The 7,772-nt window shown below is 37.2% G+C and overlaps 1 non-coding gene across 1 annotated transcript; it reads left to right on the top strand.

Moving 5' to 3' along the window:
* The first annotated feature begins 7,369 nt into the window (after positions 1-7,369).
* Trnap-agg lies at positions 7,370-7,441 on the top strand. Its single transcript has one exon. It is a non-coding gene; the product is annotated as a tRNA-Pro (tRNA).
* Positions 7,442-7,772: the final 331 nt, after the last annotated feature.

Below are 7,772 nucleotides of genomic sequence, written 5' to 3'. Positions count from 1 at the left end.
ATGGGGATATTTCGACATAATATGTTTCGGAAAAGTAGTAAATATCTTTTGAAAAAGATAAGTACTTATCCATTGGTAAACCCAGCTGTCCGATAGATAAGTGCTTGCAGGAAAACGATTTACACATAGATATTATAGCTATAGCCAGCTAGCTAGTGAATACTTATTCACTTGGCATTAAACGAGGAAAATAAATGTGCCAAATTAATTGAATTAATAGAAAGAAACAAAAAATATAAACGTGGGAATAGAACGTTAAGGATAAGTGAATGGGATAACGAATGATCTGAGCCCGACGTATGATAGAACTAATTTATATTGTTGAGCTGGTATGAGGCTTTTTCAATTTGAACATTAGATTTTTTTCGATACCAAGTAAAGAAAATCGTCAAACATTAAACAAACAAGAAGAAAAATTAAAAAAAAAGAAGATTCAAGTTAAAAAGACTCAGCATCTGAGAACTATGCAAATAACATAACTCTCGCTGTTATGCTGTAGTAATAGGACGAACAAGTCTTGTTTCTGGTGATAAGCGTCATATTATCAGTGCAGGTAACAGTTTCACTGAATATTTTAAATTGCAAAGATCTGAAGAGCACTGCCACGGCTCCTGTCAACTTGTTGCCAAATAAGTTGACAGATCTCGCGTTCCTGAAGTTACACCAGCACCATTAAAACTGGAACACAATGACGCTCACATTACCCAACTGTTTGACAGCAAAAATTTTAAAGTGTTGATCGATGTTTTCCGCAACTACAACTTCCTATAGAAGTCAGCTCGTCCGGGATAGAAAAAAAGCAAATCTGTGAGAGCCTGCACGTGGGAATTAAACAATGACAGGAGCGGTACATTGTGTGGTGATGCGTTTACGAACATTGCGGTTATTTTCTACCTTTAACATTCCAGTGGTCGCGCGCGGTCTCAGGGACCGCAGTGACCATATTTTAGTCATTTTACAAAAACTATAAACCATAGATGGTTGCGCGACTATAATATCCTCAAGGAGATTAGGTACTTCTCATGAGTAGCCTTGGGACATTCGTCGCATCCATGTGTCTTTATTTATATTTGCAGTCTCAGATTCCGCGCGCGACCGGTCGTGTTCCAAAAAAATTTATGGAGTTAAATTGAAACCTGGGTGAATATTTCATGTTATTTGTGCTATATTATTTAATAAAATTAATTTTAATTGTTATCTATTTATACAAGTCAAATTTTCCTATTGGCACACTACATATCTCTGCGTATTCCGTTCTGATTAGCTTTCCTGTATCTCAAAGGTTGTCTGGAAAGAATCTGGAAGAGATCTCTCTCAGCGATAGGTCCGCCTTTGCCCACATTAATTGCTGTCTATGTACTGTTTTTGTTCTTGTGTGAGAGCAATAAAGTGTATATCTATCTATCTACGTATATTACAAAATTACATTATTTTATGTAATATTATATTCAATTATTTACTATTAGACTATTTGTTGTAGACAATGAGTTAATAAATTTAAAAGTTTATGGTAAGAGGAATTGTTCTTATACATGGGTGAATATCAACAAATGCATTTTATTGTAAGTTTTGGTGGCGCAATTTTTTTTTTAGACTTTCCAGTATCCGAGCCTCGTTTGCAATAAAATGAAACATTTCATTTATATATACGTGACCGGGATATAACCATTTCCATTAATTTCAGAGATATAAGCAATTAAAAATTTTTCTCGCCACCAATACTTAGAAACGCCACCAAAACGCTTATCGGTTGCACCAGAATTGAATATTGCCACCAAAGTTGGAATATATAAAAAACAAAGACTATTAAAGTAAATTTAATTGTGATAAAAATTTGTTTGCCCCTTTAAAACGACGCACAGTTGGAATTTTCTTCTGCTTTTTCTTTTTAATACCATGTGACGGGACGAACGAGTCATACGCCTGCTGGTAAGCTACACGCTTGTCCATAACAGTGGCAGTGCCACTCAGAGCTTTAAATAAGCAAAGATCTGAGGAGCACTGCCACTGTGCCCGTTACCCTGAGACGTAAGTTGGCAAGTCCCATGTGCCTGTAACTTCACCAGCACCCTTACCCTTCCAAACCTAACTATGCTAACATTACTGCTTGGCGGCAGAAATAGGTAAGGTGGCAGTACTTCCCTGGATTTTAGTGAATGAATTCATTGTTGTTTTAATTGGCAGTTGAAGAACTATGATACACAACGCCATCTCTACGAATGTTTCCTAAAGATAAGTTGTAGAAACCTAAATGTTTCCATGAGGACATACGGTAGGTTTGTCCGGACATTGAGGCTTGATGAGGCATCATCATCATTCACAGACTGATTTCACCCACTGCTGGGTATAGTGCTAGCCGCATTCATTCACGCCCCGCGACGCGCACCATGTCGTCGACCCACCTTACAACAGGGCCCGACGCATCTTTTGCCCATCCTCGGCTACCAATCAGTCGATGTCTTGTTGGTGGAACAAGACATCGACTGATCATCACCTTGCCTAGCTAAGTGTCCCGCCCATTCCCATTTGAGTTCCATGATCCGAGTTCCAGCATCCTGAACTTTCGTCCATCGTCGGATCTCAACGTTCGGAACTCGGTGTACAAGGCTGATGCCGAGCATAGCGCGCTTCATGGCCCTCTGTGCAACTCTCAACCTGTATACAGTCTCCTGTGTGAGCGTCCACATCTCGTCACCATACGTCATGGCGGGCAGAACACATTGATTAAACAAGCGGGTCTTCAGACACTGTGGAACCTTACCTGATTTAAGGATGTCACCTAACTTGCTAAACGCAGCCCATCCCAGCTGGATTCTTTTTGAGATCTCTTTAGGCTGATGCTCTTTGCCAAAGGATAGAACATGTCCGAGACAAGCGTACTGATCGACTCTCTCCAGCCTCTCATTTCCCACCGTGACAGTGGTATTTGACGGACTGGACAGATTCGCCATAATCTTCGTCTTGGACATATTCATCCTTAGGCCAACTCTCAAAGACGCATCATAAAGTTGTTCCAGCATCCTTTGGAGATCGTCGAAACTTGCAAATAGCACGAGATCGTCCGCGAATCTTAGGTGAGACAAATGGTGTTACACCATTGATGTTAATGCCGCGGTTATCCCATTTAAGGGTTTTTACGACATCCTCAAGTCCTCGCCGGATTGGAACGGGATTGGTTAAATCGTGAACTCGTACCTGCAGAGCGGCTGAACGGTAGAGCTCCCGGGGCACATCCACGTAGCGGGAATCGATATGGCAGCGATGAAGAGCGTGGAACACGGCCCAATGTTTGATACTGTCAAAAGCCTTCTCATAATCGACGAAGGCCATGACAAGGGGCCGGTTATATTCGAGACATTTCCCCATCAGCTAATTAACCGTGTGGATATGGTCGATGGTTGAGAAGCCGCTCCGAAAGCTAGCCTGCTCAATAGGCTGCGCTTCGTCAAGTTCACTGGTAAGCCAGATGGTCAAAATCTTTATAAATAGTTAACTGCCTCCGTGACCGAACGGTTACCATGCCGGACTGCCACGCAGAGGTCCCAGGTTCGATTCCCGGGCCGGGAAAAATAGTTGTATGGCCTACAATTATTTCTCTCGTGAGTTTGGGTGTAATTTGTGGTTGTCTATGTGTGTGTCCATGGCACCCGCGACACAGGGTTTCCCTAGTGCGGGGCTATGTTGAGTGTGTGCGTTTAGTGCGTTTAAGTTATAAATCTGAGAGAGCAAGCTAATCGGCCGATAATTGCTAAGTTTTGCAATGTCGCCTTTTTTGTGGATGGTGGTGACGATGGCATTCTTCCATTGCTCTGGTGTTCGAGCTTCATGAAGAACTTTGTTGAAAAGTTTCACAAGCACTTTTACCACAGGATTTCCTCCTGCTTTGAGTAGTTGGACTGAAACACCATCATCTCATCATCATCAGATGATGGTGTTGATAAGGCACTGAGTACTAATTTAGAGTTATTACTTTTTCTTCAAATAACCTGAAGAATGAGCCAGTCTTTTTGAACAATTTCGTAATGTACACGTTTAATTTGAATATTATTACCGGTAGCTTTTAACGTCAGATGATGAAATCAATGTCAGTAATGTCATTCCCAAACGACACTGATTGATCTGTAGTTGTCTTTAAAAATCCTCCAACTACATCCGGGGCACCCGCGATTATTGCGAATGTGGCCATGGCAAAGGTGCCCAGGAGTTGAAGGATTATTAAATAGAACTGCAGATCAAAGTGTCATTTGGGAACAACATTACTGATATTGATTCGTTTATCTGGCATTGAAACCTGTCATTGATAAAATTAAAATTAAACATGTAGAAAATTACGAAATTGTAGAAGACTGGCCTTTTCCTGGTAACATGAATTTTCTTCAGGTTGTAAATAAATTTTATTGAATGTCAAGATGTTTCACCACTATGATATTCAATTATTTTTTGTGAAATTACTCCACTAGTTAGTTATAATTGTACAAATTGTTATTTCTTCAGGTTATTTGGAAAAAGTAACAACTCTAAATTAGCATTCTGTGCCTTATTTTGCATCAAGCCTCAATGTCTCGATAAACCCACCGCATGTCCTCATGGTAAACATTTGAGTTTCTACAATTTATCTTCAGAAAACATTCCTGGAGATAGCGTAGTGTATCGTAGTTATTCAACTGCCAATGAAAACAAGAATGAACTAAATTTTCGTGTTTGACGTTCTCAACAAAATCATTTAATCAATGATATCACCGTTAATTTAAGTAAAATACAAATTTAAAAGATCGCTAAGGTACAAATAGATCAAAAAGCAATCAAGTAATTTTTGGTTATCTGAAAAATTATGAATAACACTATCTTTCTTAAGTTTATTGGGACAAATAAACCACAATACTTTAAAACAATTTTCGAAAGTGAACGTTATATTCAAAAATATCATAACAATTTAAAATTTGGTGGCGTTTTTAAGTTAAGGTGGTAACACAAACGCCACTAAAACCACCAAATTCGAGCCACGTAAGATGAAATCTCAAAAAATAAATTACGGGAAAAAAAAAATTAAAAGCTTAAAAATCAAACCGAGACGATTAAATTGTGATAAAATAATGACAAAATTAATCTCATAATTTGGTTTCAGAATACGACCTTAGGATAAAACAAAAATTGAGAACAAATGGAGCCAGGAAAACTGAATATTTTTTGTCGCACGTGCCACCAAAGGGCATATAATTACTTTTTTGGCGAGAAATGGAACACAGTGCCCGTGTTTTTCGCTGCCAGGCCCTCATACACGACTAAGGCTTGCGCGGGGCAAGAACGTAATGGTTTTTAGTTAAACTACTTACCAGTTGCAACCAGTTGAATATTTGCCACCAAAACTACAATTTTCGCGTGGACAAAGTTTGATCAAGTACCCAGTCTCCCACATACTGGTAATTGCAATACTTTCAATGATTTTAGTTAGTGCTTCTAATAGTGAATAACATACATGGAATTGTTTTTCTTAAAAGCGTACACATTTTACCAGAACGACTATTTTATACAATGAAACAGAAAGTGGACACACCAGCAAAATTGAAAATCGGGACATTAATATTTTTTATTAATTATTATTGTACAATGAATTTTCTGAAATTCTTGCCCTAAACTCATTTTACGTCTAATTAAACTATAAAAAATAAATCATTAATATTTCTTCACTTTACACCTGGTTTCTCAGCCTGGACTCGCAAAATTTACCCATGAGATATTCACCCACATATGCCTACTACTGGTATACACAACTTTGTAGAAATTCATTAGTACACAACTATATACATGTTAATTGGAGAAGGAAAATATTATTATAATATGTATAATATATAAATATATAATTATAAACAAAACAAGAGATCGTTCCTTTTTTTTAACAAAATAAAAGTAAACGTTAAAAACTTAAAAAACTTACAGGTTTAACGAATATAGAATTACAAATTATAAAGTATTGTCAGCAGTTTTGTTTTAAACATTTTTAGAGTATCGTTGAAGATATCCAGCTCTGGTTGTTTTACAGATAAACGATTGTAATGGGAAGACATTCTCGAGAGTGGATGATGGAAACCTAAATTAGTTCAGCATGGGGGAAAATTAAAAAGTTTAGTTAAGCGAGATCTGGGATATTTGTATGGTACTGAGAGCTTTACGTTTTCAAGTATTGCAGAACATGATATCTCACCATTTACTAATTTATGTAGAAAAGACAAGTCAGCTATAATTTCTCAATTTCGTAATGTGGATATTTAAAAAAATTTCATTCTTTGGTCATAAGGACGTCTATGTGATATGTTGGGTGAAATAAAAGCTATGTGCCTTGTAAAGGCACGCTGAATGTTTTCTATACGCTGAGACGGGTCGGTGTACATTGGATTCCATACAGTGGAAGCAAATTCAAGGTGAGAGCGAACTAGACTATTGCAGAGTACGATTTTCGTATTGAGCTGATTGAAATTACGCGTGTTTCGTCTAATAAAACCCAACATTCGCGCTGCCTTATGAATAATTTTAACAATATGTGCACTAAATTTAAGTTTGTTGTCTATAATGATTCCTAAGTAACGGACTTCATTGACCTTAGCTCTGAACCATTAGTTCACCATTGAACTGATATGCAGATGCAACAGGTTTTAATTTTCTCGGGAACGAAATGTATTGACATTTATTTTGATTTTATTTGGGTCATTTTGGAGAATTATTACTTCCGTCGGGTCGTAAACTGGTTTATAAATTTTAAAGTCATTAGCGAACAGTGAGATTTTACTGTGCTTTACTTGTGAGGCTATATCATTAATAAAAATTAGAAATAGAAGGAAACCCAAATGAGAACCTTGAGGGATGCCACATTTAGCATGGTAGATTTGAAATTGAGATCCATTAACAACAACTATTTGGGGTCCGTTATTAAGATAAGATTTAAACCAGTTTAATAAAACATTACCAATGCCATACGCTTTTAGTTTCGAAAGTAAGATGAGATGATTTACTTTGTCACTTTTTTTAGAATTTCTTTTACAATTTTTTAGGTCTTCGAAATCTTAGACTTAAAAGTGCTGCTGTCTGTCTGTGCGAATGATAAACAAAATATTAGATTGTTAAATTTTACCGTCGTTGCGTAAGATGCATGCAGACTATAATTCTTGATTTGCTACTGAATTTTAAAGCCTATATCGTTCTAATAGGGTTTAATTTTATAATAGTAAAGAAATATAACATTTAATATACTTTTAAAAGTAAGTTTATGAGGCATAATAAAAATGTCAACTTGATAATCAAGACGATACGCTATCATTTGGCTTTGATTTTATATATAAATATTAAGGTAGATGATTTCCTCGATTTATCACGCGGCTCGTTGGTCTAGGGGTATGATATTCGCTTAGGGTGCGAGAGGTCCCGGGTTCAAATCCCGGACGAGCCCAAACGCTTTTTATTTTCTTTTGAATTAAAATGTTGAAATTGTTTTAAAACTGTTTTGAGATCGGTTTGGGGGCTATTATGCCAAAGGATGGGTACACAAACAGAGGCTTAAAATTTCACAGTGCAGTAGTCCTGTCCTCAACTACTGTGGTTTGGCCTCGACAAGTAGTTGGCTTACAGAAGCGAAGTACGATTGCGAATGGTTTCGATATTTGACCCGTTAGTAATTACTAATCCTGTCATTCGAAAAACAAATTAGTAATCTACTAATTTTTATATTCGAATGATCTGAATGATCGTTAATTACATTCCATAGAGCATTTCTACCATCG

This window comes from Hyposmocoma kahamanoa, unplaced genomic scaffold (assembly GCF_003589595.1).
Source record: "Hyposmocoma kahamanoa isolate Upper Pololo Valley unplaced genomic scaffold, ASM358959v1 95, whole genome shotgun sequence".
NCBI lineage: Eukaryota > Metazoa > Arthropoda > Insecta > Lepidoptera > Cosmopterigidae > Hyposmocoma > Hyposmocoma kahamanoa.
The sequence above is the reverse complement of the archived record's forward strand: the minus strand, read 5'-3'. Positions and strand labels throughout refer to the sequence as shown.